Source organism: Bos taurus, chromosome 19 (genome assembly GCF_002263795.3).
Source record: "Bos taurus isolate L1 Dominette 01449 registration number 42190680 breed Hereford chromosome 19, ARS-UCD2.0, whole genome shotgun sequence".
NCBI classification, from domain to species: domain Eukaryota; kingdom Metazoa; phylum Chordata; class Mammalia; order Artiodactyla; family Bovidae; genus Bos; species Bos taurus.
Window position 1 is genome coordinate 63,038,189 of NC_037346.1, and position 16,524 is coordinate 63,054,712.

Sequence of the window (16,524 nt, forward strand, 5' to 3'; positions counted from 1 at the left end):
GACACGTGCTACCTGTCATCCCAACCAGATGTCAGCTGGCTTCCCAAGGCAGCACCCCCCTCGCTGCTTGGCAGTTCAGTGTGTGTGCCTGCTCAGTCACTCAGTCGTGTCCAACTCTACGTGACCCCATGGACTGTAGCCCACCAGGCTCCTCTGTCCATGGGATTCTCCAGGCAAGAATACTGGAGTGGGTGGCCATGACCTTCTGCAGGGTGTCTTCCCGATCCAGGGCTCGAACCTGTGTCTTTTACATTTCCTACACTGGCAGGTGGGTCCTTCCCCCTGAGCCACCTGGGAAGCCCTGGCAGCTCAGTAAAAACACCTGAATCAGCTCAGCCAACCTGACCAAACCAAGGCCAGCTGCATCTGACCCAGCTGATATGAGAACTGCTGAGATAAGCTGACTCTGTGGCCTAAAGAAATGATGACTGTTTTATAATCCTTAATAATGTTTTTCTCCCAGCTTTTCAATTAAAAAAGCGGTATATGCTTTTATAGAATGCTTTGGAAATACATAACACTACTGTTGTCAGGCTGCATTCTTGAGACTTCCCTGGTGGTCAAGTGGTTAAGACTTTCCTTCCAATGTGAGGGTTGCAGGTTCGATCCCTGGCCAGGGAAATGATTCTTTGCAATTAACTGTGTATGCTCTATTATATTGATGTATACAGTGGAAGTGAGAAATAGATTCAAGGCCCTAGATCTGATAGATAGAGTGCCTGATGAACTATGGACTGAGGTTCGTGACATTGTACAGGAGACACGGATCAAGACCATCCCCATGGAAAAGAAATGCAAAAAAGCAAAATGGCTGTCTGGGGAGGCCTTACAAATAGCTGTGAAAAGAAGAGAAGTGAAAAGCAAAGGAGAAAAGGAAAGATATAAGCATCTGAATGCAGAGTTCCAAAGAATAGCGAGATAAGAAAGCCTTCCTCAGCGATCAATGTAAAGAAATAGAGGAAAACAACAGAATGGGAAAGACTAGAGATCTCTTCAAGAAAATTAGAGATACCAAGGGAACATTTCATGCAGAGATGGGCTCGATAAAGGACAGAAATGGTATGGACCTAACAGAAGCAGAAGATATTAAGAAGAGGTGGCAAGAATACACAGAAGAACTGTACAAAAAAGGTCTTCACGACCCAGATAATCACGATGGTGTGATCACTGACCTAGAGCCAGACATCCTGGAACGTGAAGTCAAGTGGGCCTTAGAAAGCATCACTACGAACAAAGCTAGTGGAGGTGATGGAATTCCAGTTGAACTACTCCAAATCCCGAAAGATGATGCTGTGAAAGTGCTGCACTCATTATGCCGGCAAATTTGGAAAACTCAGCAGTGGCCACAGGACTGGAAAAGGTCAGTTTTCATTCCAATCCCAAAGAAAGGCAATGCCAAAGAATGCTCAAACTACCGCACAATTGCACTCATCTCACACGCTAGTAAAGTAATGCTCAAACTTCTCCAAGCCAGGCTTCAGCAATACGTGAACTGTCAACTTCCTGATGTTTAAGCTGGTTTTAGAAAAGGCAGAGGAACCAGAGATCAAATTGCCAACATCCGCTGGATCATGGAAAAAGCAAGAGAGTTCCAGAAAAACATCTACTTCTGCTTTATTGACTATGCCAAAGCCTTTGACTGTGTGGATCACAATAAACTGTGGAAAATTCTGAAAGAGATGGGAATACCAGACCACCTGACCTGCCTCTTGAGAAATTTGTATGCAGGTCAGGAAGAAACAGTTAGAACTGGACATGGAACAACAGACTGGTTCCAAATAGGAAAAGGAATACATCAAGGCTGTATATTGTCACCCTGCTTATTTAACTTATATGCAGAGTACATCATGAGAAACGCTGGACTGGAAGAAACACAAGCTGGAATCAAGATTGCCGGGAGAAATACCAAGAACCTCAGATATGCAGATGACACCACCCTTATGGCAGAAAGTGAAGAGGAACTCAAAAGCCTCTTGATGAAGGTGAAAGAGGAGAGTGAAAAAGTTGGCTTAAAGCTCAACATTCAGAAAACGAAGATCATGGCATCCAGTCCCACCACTTCATGGGAAATAGATGGGGAAACAGTGTCAGACTTTATTTTTCTGGGCTCCAAAGTCACTACACATGGTGACTGCAGCCATGAAATTAAAAGACGCTTACTCCTTGGAAGGAAGGTTATGACCAACCTAGATAGCATATTCAAAAGCAGAGACATTACTTTGCCAACAAAGGTTTGTCTAGTCAAGGCTATGGTTTTTCCTGTGGTCATGTATGGATGTGAGAGTTGGACTGTGAAGAAGGCTGAGAGCCAAAGAATTGATGCTTTTGAACTGTGGTGTTGGAGAAGACTCTTGAAAGTCCCTTGGACTGCAAGGAGATCCAACCAGTCCATTCTGAAGGAGATCAGCCCTGGGATTTCTTTGGAAGAAATGATGCTAAAGCTGAAACTCCAGTACTTTGGCCACCTCATGCGAAGAGTTGACTCATTGGAAAAGACTCTGATGCTGGGAGGGATTGGGGGCAGGAGGAGAAGGGGACGACAGAGGATGAGATGGCTGGATGGCATCACTGACTCGATGGACATGAGTCTGAGTGAACTCCGGGAGTTGGTGATGGACAGGGAGGCCTGGCGTGCTGCGATTCATGGGGTCACAAAGAGTCGGACACGACTGAGCGACTGATCTGATCTTATCTGAAGGGCTTCCTCAGTGACACAGAGAGTACAGACTTTGCCGGCAATGCAGGAGACTCAGGTTCGATCCCTGGGTTGGGATGATCCCAACCCAGAAGGAATGGCTATTCCTTATTGAAGAAGGGAATGGCTATTCACTCCAGTATTTTCATCGACGTAATTTCCTGGAACAGTCCCTGTGAATGAACATTTGTCTTATGTTTTATGTTCTATCTGAAGTAGCATCATGATGAACATACTTGCAGAAATAGTTTGTGATATACTTGCTTAGGACAGATTATTTTAAAATGGAAATGCTGAATTAAAGGAAAGCTCCATTTTCAAGGCACTGAACCACATTGTCTTCTGGTTACATCAGTGTCTCCGTTCATTTTCTCAGCAAGTGAGCAAACGCTCACAGTGGTGAGGTCCCTCAGACACACAGCTCTCTGAGTCAGGCCAGTGCTGAGACAGGCCCCAGTGTCAGACACAACCTCACTGCCTTCAGGAAGCAGTCATGTCTCAGGGAGGCCCTCTGGGTATGTGATCCAGCCCGTACTGTGTGTGCAGCCACCCGGCCTCATCCCACAATCACTGAACACACAGTCCCAGCCTCCCCCTCCAGGAAGCCCTCCTTCACCTGCTCAGCCTGCAGCCATCGCCTCCTACCAGTTGCCCCTTTAACCAGCATTTCCCGACTCCACGTGTGCTCAGTCATGGTTGACCTCGGAAACCACTGAGACACTTGACAGATTCACAGGTGCCAGGATGACTGTGAGGGGGACCCAGGCAAGGGCATGAAGGCAGGACGGTGCTCTGCTCCCAAATGTCTGCAATCTCTCCCCAGGGGAGATGCTGTTGAGTTGGGATGTAAGGAATGGAGGGAGGTTTCCTCAGCAGACAGAGCAGCCACACGGGCCGGGGTGGGGACAGCCTTCCACTTCACGCCGCCCTCTGACTTTCAGGCAGACACCGTCCAGGGCAGGCGTGTTTCTTCCAGACTCCGGGGGTGTGGGTGCCCCCTCTACTCACGCCTGGGGTTTGTTCTGTCCCCCCAGCCTCTCCCCCCGTGCCCGTGGGCTCCCCGACCCCCGCTCGTGTCCACGTGGAGACGATCCCGCTCTGGCGAGGGGCGTGCTCCTTTCCTCCCCTCTCACATAACGCCTGTCACCACGTTCCGGCAGCCCCAGTTGCTCTCTGGTGAAAATAATAGATAAATAATTCTTCACAAAACTAATTAGCAGAGAAGAAGATGCTAATGTGTTTTGCCAACTGTGTCTCCCCAGCTCACTGCCGGCCGGCCCAGGGGATTGGGGGGGAGGGGCTCGGGCTGTCGAGGGGCGGCAGCTGCAGCCTCAGGGCGGCTGTCCCCCTGCTGGTCAGCCATCCCCACCCCACCTGTCACCCGCACCCCAGCCGGTCAGCCGTTCCCCTGCCAGCCACGTGGACTCTGCCTTCACGACACACAACACCTTCAGGGGGTGGGCAAGCCTGTGCTGGGACGAAGCCCAGGTTCTGGAGCCACAGACCTGAGTGGGTTTCAGCCTCTGCCGTTTCCTGGTCAGGGGACTTCCGTGGCCTCAGTCTTCTCCTCTTCGAGATGGGTTGCTGAGGATGCTGGTCTCCCAGGGCTGTGGCAAGGCCCCAGGGTGCCAGGCGGTGCGATCTCCATCTTACAGTTGAGAACCCCAAAGCTCACGGGGGTGAAGTGACCTGCTCATGGTCAGCATGCAGGGAACCAGGACGCCTGGTCCAGTCCTCGCAATCTCACGTCGAGCAGTCCTCCAGCCTAACGGGGACCCACAGCCGCCCCCGCAATAGCCCAGGGTCTCAGATCCCACCTCTGACATGGGACAGCCGAGCCAACTCCCCCCTCCACCCAACCACCAGGGCGGACCGCGCATCCTGACAGAGAGAGTTCTGTGTTCGGGAAGCCTGTTTCGATCAGCACTGGGATCTGACAGTGGGGCCCACCGCCGGCATCAGGAGGTTCCGGGGGACCCCTGGGCGGGCAACCTCAGCAGGAGGGCGAGGTGGGCTGGTCCCCGGCCAGCAGCTTTCTTTGCTGCCCGCCAGGGTTTTATTATCTGGCTGGATGAGCGGGTTCCAGATGGTGCAGCAGGTTCCTAGAGATTTCCTTTGACCGTTGTTGTGCACACTTGACACTTCCCTTCCACTTTGCTGTGGAATCAGGAAGGGTCTGGTCGGTCTCTCATGCAGTAACAGGAGGAAACCAAGGCCCAGAGACACGGGCCCTCACTCTTTCCCAGCACCAGTGTCTTCTCCAATGCATCAGCTCTTCTCATCAAGTGACCAAAGTACTGGAACTTCAGCTTCAGTCCTTCCAATGAATGTTCAGAGTTCCTTTGGGATTGACTGGTTTGATCTCCTTGCTGTCCAAGGGACTCTCAAGAATCTTCTCTTGAGTTGAGGTTGCTTTTTCCCACAAACCACTCCTCCCCAGGCGTGGAGCTAAGCTGCCTTTTCTGCCAAGGCTTTTCACCTTGCTTGGTGACACTAACCCGAGGCCTGTTCCCAGCCCGCCTTTCTTTCTTACGTGCCTCCGCTACTGGTGCCGGAAATTTAAAAACTCACTTTTCCAGTTTTCTTCAAGCTAAGGATGGACATCGACTTATAGGTGGAATCTTCTGGAAGCTTTGTTTTTCTTGATTTAAGGGAACAGACATGGCTATGACCACCTCTTTCCTCTTTTTCCTGCCGTGAAAATGTCGGGAGCTACAGCAACCATCTTGCAACCGTGAAGATAACGAGCAAATACGTTGAGGATGGGGGCGCAAAAAGAAAGAAAGATCCTAGATCTTTAATGACACTCTTGAGATGTTAAACCAGCCCCAGATGGCTCACCTCCAGACTTATCAGGATGTGGGATAATTAAAAACATTTTTATTGTTTAAGTCACTGTTAGGTCTCTACATCTCACTGCTGGAAGTGTTCCAGAAACAGATAAGGGCAGCCTTTACTGCTCCAGTTCCCCAGGCCAGGGTCCTAGGAATAAAATCCACCCACTGCCTCACCCTCCACATCTCACAAGCCACCTGCGGATCTCACCTCCTCGATGTCTCTCCTTTCCTCTCCAGGCCATGCTCAACTGTTCACTTCACAGGTCAGAATCTCCTGCTGCCTGTCTCCTCTCCAAAGACTCACCCCACGGCAGCCAGAGGGATTGTCCTAAAATGCAGACACTGCATATAGACTAGTGTCCCTTTTTTGCTTCAGAACTTGTCCTGGCTCCCCCCTGCCTCCAGAATAAAACCTAAACTGCTTAGCAAGGCGAACACAGCCCTCACAACTTGGCTCACAAAGTCAGCCACCCCTCACCTTGCACTTCTTTTAACATTTCCCAGAAGTCACCATCTGGCCATGCACCCCAGACTTGGCCTCCTCTTTTGCCCTGGCCCCAGCCCAGAGGCCAGCCCAGACACAGGTGGGTCCCTCACACCCTCCGCTGGGCCTGCTTCTTTGGCGTTCACACCACTCTCTCTATTGCTCGTTTACTGACTTGCTTTTTTCTCCCTCCCTTACCAGAAAGTCAGTTCCTCGGCACCAGGGCTGCATGCATTGTTCACCCTGTGCCCCGGTGCCCGACACACCGCAGGGCCGTGATAAATGTGTGTGGAGTAAGGCAGTGAATGAGTGAGTGAATGAATGGGGCCAGGCATTCGGGAACCTGGGGAGCCGGCTGCTGGGAGGAGCTGACGTCTGGGGTTTTTGCAGGGAGGAGAGAACAGCAATGACCTCAGACTTTGAAAACCTGCTAAATAACCCGGCTTCCTGGAACCCTGCCCGGCAGCTCTGGGGAGCAGAACACCCTTCCACGTGCAGACAGAGCTGAGTCCTTCCTCCCAAAATAAACTGTCTGAAGACACCTGCCACTGGGGAGCCATCTTGTCTGGGAATGTTGGAGGGAGCGGCCGCCAGTTCGGAGTCCCGTCTGAGGTCCCTCTGAGGCATCCCGTCCGCTTTCTTTCCTTGGGAGGGGAGGATGTCTCAGGGGCTCCCAGGCTGACACACCTGCCTCCCGTGGGGAAGAGTGTTGGGACGAGGGCCGGGGGTGCTCTTGGTGACACAAGGCGCCGTCTGTCCCGCTGGTGAATACAGAGCGGTTGTGCGGGTTACGCAGCCCTCCTGTGACATAGCCGCACAGCCCCGCAGGCTCCCGCGGCGTAAAGAAGGTGAGACAGAGAATTATGAGACCTGGAAAAATGCAAATTGGAATCAATTAGCTCTCTTCTATGAGAGCTGCTCATAGAACATTAACTGTCCTAGCCCTGGCATGTGTGTGTGTGTGTATGTGAGAGAGAGAGAGAGAGAATGTGTGTGAGAATGTGCATGAGTGTGCGTGTGAGTGTGTGAGAGTGTGTGTGTGCATAAGCATGTGTATGTGAGTTGGGTGTGAATGTGTGTGCATGTGCATGTAAGTGTGTGTGAGAACGAGCTTGTGTGCATGTTCATGCGTGTATGCACATGCATCTGTGAGTGCATGCCAGTGTGTGTGCACGTGTGTGTGAGTTTGGTATGTGTGTGTGTGCATGTGTATGAGTATGTGAGTGTGTGTGTATGTGTGTGTGAGTGTGTGTGCGTTAGCATGTGTGTGTGCATGGCATGTGTGAGTATGTGTATGTGTGTGTGAGTGTGTGTGCACATTCGTGTGTGTGTGCACATGCATGTGTGTCGGCGTGTGTGCACGAGTTTGTGTATATGAGTGTGTGTATGCATGTGTATGTACAAGTGTGTGTGCGAGTTGTGAGAATGTGTGTGTGCACGAGCATGTATATGCATGAGTGTGTGTGCGTGTGTGTGTGTGAGAGAGAGAGAATGTGTGTGAGAATGTGCATGAGTGTGTGTGCGAGTTGTGAGAGTATGTGTGTGCACGAGCATGTGTATGCATGAGTGTGTGTGTGTGCATGAGCATGTGTATGTGTGTATGAGTATGTGTGTGTTTGTGTGAGTGTGTGTGTGTGGTTTGTGTTGAGGGGATCTGCTTTCTTACAAGTGGCCATCTCGCCATCTAAACAGCCCCCAGGCAGCTCACTGCTTCCTCCTGGGTCCGCACCTCCCTGGGGAGGGGCCGGCCACACCGCATGGAGGGTGTGGGAGGAACTCCAGCCACGGCCCCGCAAGCCCAGCATGGCCTCTGTGGGAGCATCAGGGGGGCTGGAGTCCTTCCAGCTGCAGCCGCAGAGTCAATGCGATTTTAGGTTTCATTCAGGAAGCCGCAGTTCCTGAGCTGATGTCTTCAATCAAGTAGACGCCAGCGGCTGCAGAGGCCACACCGGCTTCCCGGGCGCCAGGCACAGGGACTGCGAGTCACACAAGTGTCAGGATGGCGCTGCCCACTCAGCTCCCAGCAGCGGGTCCTGAGAGCTGGGGCTGGGCACGGCAGCAGACACGCTGCGTGTCCTGGCACCAGGCAGGACTGGGACGGGTTGGGGAGGTGAGTGGCTGCCGTCCGCTGCTGTTTCCTTCTCAGCTCTGTTTACAGAAACCTCTGTCAAGGTCGCCCTGACGCCGTCCAGCTCAGGTCTCTCCCCGCCCTCCTCGAGGCCTCTGCCTGGCCCGAGCCAGCTCCCTCTCCTGCCCAGACACCAAGTCTCCCTCTCGGCGTCTCCTGACACCCTCTGCTCCCTGCTCCACGCTGATGCTAGTCTCTGGAAGATCTGTGCATGTCACTCGGTTTCTAGCTTCTGAATTCACTCAATGACATCCCACCCTTTCAAGAAAAGATGCCAAATCCTTTGCGACCCAGCTCTTGAGTCTGCTCCAGCCTTGGCCCCTGCCCTCCTGCCAGCCTGACCCCCAGACGCCCAGACACTCCCACTCCCACAGGCGGGCCTGTGCGCCTGGCCTGGAGGGCTCTCCTACGCTCTTCTCATCATCTGGGGACTTTGTGCAAGTGTCTGCAGCCTCCGAGACCTCCACCCAGCCTGGGCGTCCTCAGCCTGTCTTGTCTGTCGCAGCTCCTGGGTGTGAATTCCCCTCACCCATCTGTTGCCTGGCTCCCCTCATGGCCGGGAGCTTCCTAAAGGCAAACTCGAGCCTTTGGTGTCTGTTGATCAGCTTAACTGCTGGAGCCTGCCTTTAGGAGTGTGTGTGTGTGTGTGTGTGTGTGAGCGGCGAAGGATAGCCTGTGTCTCCCGGGCCCGGTGCTGAAGGCACGGGTGGGGGACGGAGTGGGTCAGGTGGACAGGAGAGGAGGCCCCAGCGTCGGAGGACACCAGCATTCTCACCCACGTTTGCCGTTTGGTTCGGCAACTACATGACTTGGAAGTGGGTCTGGTTGAGAGACGACCCAGCTCTGAAGGCATCAGGAAACACCACTCCTGCAAGTGCTGGCTTCCCAAAGTGGCCACCCCAAACTGCAGAAGTCCCCCCTCTCTTGCCAGAGCAAGCCCGCCCTGGGGCCTGTCTAAGGGGGGGCCCTTGGGAGCCGAGGTGGTAGGGGGTTGGGACGGTGGCCAGAGGCACCGAGGGGAGAGGCTGGCTCCCCTGACAGAGACCTGGGTGTGAATCTGGACTCTGCCACTAGCAAGGTGTATGTAGGTGGAAAACCACGTAACCCTTTGAGCCTCAAGCTTCTGTGTAAAATTGGGGCAACGCGGCCTGGGGGCGGGGATTGAGGGATTTAAGGAGGTCGAGGGCACAGAGCACCTGCTGTGACAGTCCCTAGGCTGCTGGGGGGTTCGATCACATGGTGTGGTCACCATGGCGACCCAGGGACTGGACAAGCTGGAAAAGGAACAATAAGACAAGACCCCACTAGCGGCACCACAGGGAAGGCGAGCACTGAGGGTCCCCAGGCTCAGTCTCTGCTGCTGCTAAGTCGTTCCAGTCGTGTCCGACTCTGTGCAACCCCATAGACGGCAGCCCACCAGGCTCCGCCATCCCTGGGATTCTCCAGGCATGAACACTGGAGTGGGTTGCCATTTCCTTCTCCACTGCATGAAAGTGAAAAGTGAAAGTGAAGTCGCTCAGTCGTGTCTGACTCTTCAAGACCCCATGGACTGTAGCCCACCAGGCTCCTCTGTCCATGGGATTTCCCAGGCAAGACCACTGGAGTGGGGTGCCATTGCCTTCTCCAAGGCTCAGTCACAGGAGGAGGGAATTCCGGCTCCTCCTTGAAGCCCCGCCATGGGCCCCAGGGCTTTGGCCATGGACAAGAAACCGAGAATCTGCACTTGACCCCAGCCTCCCAGGTCCTCCGCTGACCTCCCCCTTGCCCTTCTGGCTGCCACGTGGGACCAGAGCCCAGTCCACCCCCCAAGCAGCCGGGGCTGCCACCCGCCCAGCCCGCAGAGGACAAAGTCCGGCCCCCAGCAGCCCCCAGCCCAGGGGCGTGCCCCCCCAGAGCCAGTGCAGCCTGGCATGGCCAGAGGCAGCCCTCCACAGGGACCGCTTTGTCAGCAGCAGATGAACGGAACTCCTTTCTTCATTCTGGCTGGCATCCATTCCAGCTTTCATCCCTGCTTTTTCGTATTAGAAAATAACGGTAACTCTGCCCTAAATAATCACTTGTTACGCTTCACGTTTAATTTATGGAGGGCTGGCAGGCCCGCTCAGCCTGTGACCACGGCTCCATCTCCACTGCCTTCCCTCCTTGGGGCCGTCGAGCTGAGGACGGTGTGGGGAGGAGAGGGGAGCGGGCCACCTGAGGGGCTCCGGGACTCACCCAAGATGGGTCAGGGATCCAGGCCAGCTGGGAAGAGTGAGCGGGGCAGGGCGTCGCCTCGCTCAGCCTACCCGCCTCCGAGCCGGGCTGCCCGCTGGGCCCAGCACACTGACAAGCTTCGTTTTTGATCCACTGTCTCTGATTTTGACTCGCTTTGCTTCTGCCTGATTTCTCTGATCGGGTCTGTTTCCCACTCAAAACTTTCTCAGACTCCCTTGCAGCTCCCAGGAGGAGACTCAAGCCTGTGTGCCGAGGTCTCCAGGCCATGGCTACTGGGCCAACCGCGTGTGTCCGGGGCCTCCCCAGCCCCCACCCTGCTGGCTCGTCTCCTCCCAGGTCTGGGCTGCCAACCTCTCTCCCACCAGCCAGTCCTTCCATCCACCCGCCAGGGGCCCGGCTGCCCACTCTGGACTGTGACTGGTGGGGAACATGCCTCCTTAGCCCCCAGAGCCTGGTGCCGCCCTGGGCCTTCGCACACCTTAGGGCTGCTGCAAACAGACCACCACCTAAGGCTTGAAAGAGCATGGATTTCCTGTCCTACAGTTGTGGGGGCGCCCTGGGCTAGAGTCAAGGTGTGGGCAGGGCCGTGGTCCTCTCCAGACACCCTGGGCGGGCACTGCTCCCCACCCTAGCCAGCTTCCAGAGTTGCCCCTCCGTGCTCACACCTTTTCCTTCATCTTCAGAGTCAGCGACGGGTCCAGCCTCCACAGCACGTCGCTCTGACCTCCTCTCTGCCTCCCTCTTACGCTTTCAAGAATGCTTGTGATTCCATTGGAGTCCCCCAGTAATCCAGGATCACCCCCTGTGTGAGGGTGTCTGAGGAGCAGCCTTAATGCCACCTGCAGCCTTAACCCCCTCACGTGGTGAGGTGTGCACTTACTCACAGTTCCAGAGATGAGGACGTGGGCTTTCCCTTCATGTGGTAACGTGTGCGCTTACTCACAGGTCGCAGAGACGAGGACGTGGGCTCCTCTGCGGAGCCTCCCACAGAGGGACTTGGACAAACGCACATTGAGCGAAGACGAAGAGTGAAATGAACCTGCAGGCTTCGTGGACCGCGGCCCGCGGCAGGCAGAGCGCACGCAGCTCGGGCCTGTGTGTCGCTGAAAAGGGCTTCTCTGGACTCACGTGCTCAACAGATGATCTGCTCAGAGGAGACCGCCTAGGCCGGCTGCCCACTCACAGGGGCTGCAGTGCCCCAGCGTCCGCGCCCCGCCGTCCACGTGGCCGTGGAGAGCACCTGCCCGCCCGCCTCAGCCCCGCCGCCCATCGCTGCCCCAGCACACGCGCCCCAAACGCACGCAGAGAATCACCTCTGTACTCCCTTCTCTGACACTTTCGATGAACTCTCCCAGCGCAAGTGGGTGGATTCCACCCTGGGAAACCTTATATAGATGAAAATCTGAATTCACCAGCAGAGTCTTCTGGCAGTTGGTTACTCATCACCGAAGGGCCTGGCACAGGGCCTCTTCAGAGCGCAAGTTTCAGGGAGCATTTTAAGGCAGGAGGTGTGCTAAGCTGCACCCCTCTGAGAGGGCCAGAAGCCTTGCTGGGCGGGCACTGAACATTCTGCTGCCTACAGGAGCCAACCAAGGAAGCAACGGGACTGACAGCCAGGCCGGGGAAGGTGTGTAAACATCATTTTATGCCAGTGACGTGAGACACTTCAAAACACAGCCCCTAATTTTGCTTGGGCGGCTTCTTCTCTCAAGCCTAGACCAAAGTTAAGTTAGCTGACTCCCCGCCACCTCTACAGACCCGGGACCTGTTGCTATAGCAACCAATTGATTTCTGCAAGTGCATTTTAACTTTCATCCAATGTTCCATTGGACAGGAAGTTTCTCCTTCTGGGAGTCTGACTTCTGCAAGCTCGCTCTAAGCCCACAAACCCTTCTTCTCTTCTGCTGCCATAAGGGTTAATGCACATACTTACTCCACAGGGAAAACAGTTTAAAAACAAGGCTTTTGGAGAAGAGAGAAAAACAAAGCAATTACATTTCCAAGCCTGCCGTCATGAGATAACAAACGTGTAGGGTTCCGGGAGAAGCTCGGCCCGTAACTGCGGGCTCCTTTCTGCTTCTCCCGTCCCTGCATGGCTCAGGGAGGCTAGCCTTTACCTTTTCTTTCAGTAAATACTCGGAGCTCTGCCGGGTCCCGTGTGCGGTGAAGAGTCAGATCCGAACAAGAGAAAGACGGCCACATGCCTCCTGGGGTTTGCTGTGTGTGTGCACGTGTGCGTGTGTGGAAACAACCGAGACGAAGCGTCTGTCCCTCTGTCACTGAGTGAGCTGGCGACAGGAGCCGAGAAGAAGGTGCGCGAGGAAGGAGACAGCGCTCAACCGCAGGCGGAGGGTCCGGACAGGCGTCGCAGAGAAGCTGACCCTGAAGTTGAGACCAAGAGTCGAGACCCACCAGGAGAAGAAAGAACTTTCTAGACAGAGGTCAAGCCAGGTGTGTGTCGGCATTGAGCTGGACAAGAGCTTGCTGAGGCCGAGGCAGGAAGGGGGACTGGGTGGCCATCGGCAGGAGGACAGACCTGGGCGAGACACAGGGCAGCGGGCGGGCTGCGGCGTGAGGGGCCTGGTCGGCATTAGCACTCGACCTCCAGGCTTGGAAACCTGGACCTGGGTGTCCAGCAGAGGCGCGAAGGCATTTCCAGACCCCTCTGGCTGCCCCAACTGTCTCCCCCTGTCCTCCGGTAAGAACACTTGACTCGAACCAAGGCCTGCCCCTCTCTGGGACCGTCTCATCTCAGATCCTTGGTTGCATCTGCAAAGACCCTTTTCTCCTCATAAGGTCGCCTGTTGCCTTCATGGGTTCTAGGGGTGAGAACACAGACATATCTCTTTTGAGGGGGCGGTCACCATTCAACCCACTGTATCTGTCACCTGAGTCAAGGAGTTAGTACATCACGCTTACTCTGCCTAATCAGTCATCTAATACCACCAGTCCCGGGGCAGACACCGGGGAGACCCTGGGGAATGCAGTTGGCTGATAGAAGAACCAACAACCAAAGCCTTTGCTTCTCAACCAGCCTCATTTTCAGTTGGTTTTTAATTCACCGTCAATTTCTCTAAAGCGATGTTTTAGAAACCAGCATTTCTGTCTGGTAGGACTGACTCGCAGTCAATACACTGGAGAGAATTTGACTCATCGGGGAGACTTCATGTTCAGCAGTGGCTGCAGCCACTCTTCCGCTGCTCTGGACCCAGCCTCCAGGCCTCCTTCCAGAAGTGGCTAATTGTTCCAACACCTGCCCTCCAAGGAAGAGACAGGCTATGGTGGTGAGTTCTCTGCATCACCTTGGCTGGGCTGAGGGATACCTTGGCTGGGCTGAGGGATGCCCAGCCAGCTAGTTAGACGCTCTCAGGCTGTCTGGGAGGGTGTTTTCCCAGAGAGGAATGCACTTGTCAGGAAGCAAGTGAAGGACATTCACACTTGTCAGAGTGGGGGGCACCGTCCAATCTGCCGAGGGTCTGAGTAGAACAGGAGGTGGAAAAGGATGAGTCCTCTTTCTCTCTTGCTGAGCTGGACACCATCTCCCGCCCTCAGACATCAGAGCTCCTGCTTCTTGGACCTTTGGGCTCAGACAGGTTTTCATCACCAGCTTTCCTGGTTCTCAGCTTACACAAGGCACATGGTGGGACTGCCTGGCCTCTGTGTTTGTGAGCCAGTTTCCACAGGGTCTCTCCTCTGGGGTGTATACACGTCTACATTCTCCATACCCGCTGCTTATATACATCTACATCCTCTGTATTTGCTGAGTATATATGTCTATATGCGTCTATATCCTCCGTATCTGCTGCGTATATGCGTCTTCATCCTCCGTATCTGCTGCGTATACACGTCTGCATCCTCCATATCTGGTGAGTATACACGTCTGCATCCTCCGTATCTGCTGCATATACACGTCTGCATCCTCCGTATCTGCTGCATATACACGTCTGCATCCTCCATATCTGGTGAGTATACATGTCTGCATCCTCCGTATCTGCTGCATATACACGTCTGCATCCTCCATATCTGCTGAGTATACATGTCTGCATCCTCCGTATCTGCTGCATATACACGTCTGCATCCTCCATATCTGCTGAGTATACACGTCTGCATCCTCCGTATCTGCTGAGTATACATGTCTGCATCCTCCGTATCTGCTGCATATACACGTCTGCATCCTCCGTATCTGGTGAGTATACACATCTGCATCCTCCGTATCTGCTGCATATACACATCTGCATCCTCCGTATCTGCTGCATATACACGTCTGCATCCTCCGTATCTGGTGAGTATACACATCTGCATCCTCCGTATCTGCTGCATATACACGTCTGCATCCTCCATATCTGGTGAGTATACACGTCTGCATCCTCCGTATCTGCTGCATATACACGTCTGCATCCTCCATATCTGGTGAGTATACATGTCTGCATCCTCCGTATCTGCTGCATATACACGTCTGCATCCTCCATATCTGCTGAGTATACATGTCTGCATCCTCCGTATCTGCTGCATATACATGTCTGCATCCTCCGTATCTGCTGCATATACACGTCTGCATCCTCCGTATCTGGTGAGTATACACATCTGCATCCTCCGTATCTGCTGCGTATACACGTCTGCATCCTCTGTATCTGGTGAGTATACACGTCTGCATCCTCTGTATCTGCTGCGTATACACATCTGCATCCTCCGTATCTGGTGAGTATACACGTCTGCATCCTCCATATCTGCTGAGTATACACGTCTGCATCCTCCGTATCTGCTACGTATACACGTCTGCATGCTGGGGACAGACCTCTCATCACACCTGCCCTGTCCTCTGCAGCCTCCTCACTCCTCTTCCGATGTGTGCAAGGTCCTCACCTGTCGTGACGGCACCAACTGTGGAACCTAAAGAACATCGTCCACTATGGGGGGATAGCATCTGCCCAGCCTCCAGGCAGAGGACCCCATGCGCGTCCAAGTTAATTACAGGCACCAACACTTAGAGGATGAGATGGCCAGATGGCATCACCAAGTCAATGGAAATGAGTTTGAGCAAACTCCAGGAGATGGCGAAGGACAGGGAAGCCTGGCATGCTGCAGCCCATGGAGTCACAAAGAGTTGGACACGACTGAGCAACTGAACAACACACTTAGGTTTAGGAACCCACCTGCTCCTAAGAACGCTCTCCCAGCGTTTTGTCTTCCAGGGACCCTGCCCAGCCCGGTGGCTGCCCCCTCGGACCGTCCTTCCCTCCAGTGTGAAGAATCCGTCCCCTGTGATCCGAGACGAAGGGAGCCAGGCCCCTGCATCGGGTAAGTGATGCTGCCAGAGGGCAGCAAGAGGGCATGTGAAGAGCCCAAGGACAGGAGGACCTGAGCAGCAGCTTCTGTTTCCAGGGATGCGCGGGCCAGTGTGGCTGGAACTGGGCTGCCCAGGGGTGAGGCCAAGGGGGTCTCCAGACCTGGGAAGGGCCCCTGTCACTGGGGACGCCTGGCCTGAGGAGGACGCTGCCCACTCTGTCCCCTCGGCTGAGCCTTCCGGGCGGTGGAGTCCGTCTCCGGGTCGGCTCGGCCATGCTGCACCCCCTCTGCTCCAGCGCCAGCTCCACCTTCAGTGTCTTGGCCCCCGGGGCCTCTCCACTCTCCTCCCAGGGGCGCCCCTGAAGCCACTTCAGGCTGTGCTCCACTTGTAGTGAAGTCCCAAGGCAGCTGAGTTCAGAGACACGATTATACATCATGGAGAAGTGGCAGCTTGGCACCACATGAGCTCCACGGCTTCTGCTGGTGACCCAGGCAGGCCTGGCCTCTCCCCAGAGCCAAGGCCCCTCAGTGCCCACAGCCCAAACCGGGCCCGGCCCTGGCGGCTCCCACTGGGGCCTCCTACAAGGTGACAAATGTTGGTGACCTGCCTTCCTCATCTGTCCATGGCCATCACCAAGATGCCCCCAAAGGCATCCCAGACAGTTAGTTCTTCTTTCCTTTTCCCTTTTGCTTTTTTCCAAATATTTATGAAGAGATTTTCCATGTATCCTGACACATCTTCTCCACCGTGGGTGTCGGCTGGGAGGGCCCAGACAACAAACTCCAGAAGGTATTTTCCCCAAAGCAGCATCTGGCTCCATTGGCAAGTGCAGCGGGCAGCTCGCTGGGAACCGGCCGAGGCAGACGGAGGAGGAGCCCA

At 54.5% G+C, this 16,524-nt stretch overlaps 1 long non-coding RNA gene across 1 annotated transcript; it reads right to left on the minus strand.

Moving 5' to 3' along the window:
* Positions 1-5,558: 5,558 nt before the first annotated feature.
* LOC132343138 (uncharacterized) lies at positions 5,559-10,025 on the minus strand. Its single transcript, XR_009491849.1, has 2 exons — positions 6,704-10,025; positions 5,559-5,860 (listed from the first exon to the last, which is right to left on the minus strand). It is a non-coding gene; the product is annotated as an uncharacterized lncRNA (long non-coding RNA).
* Positions 10,026-16,524: the final 6,499 nt, after the last annotated feature.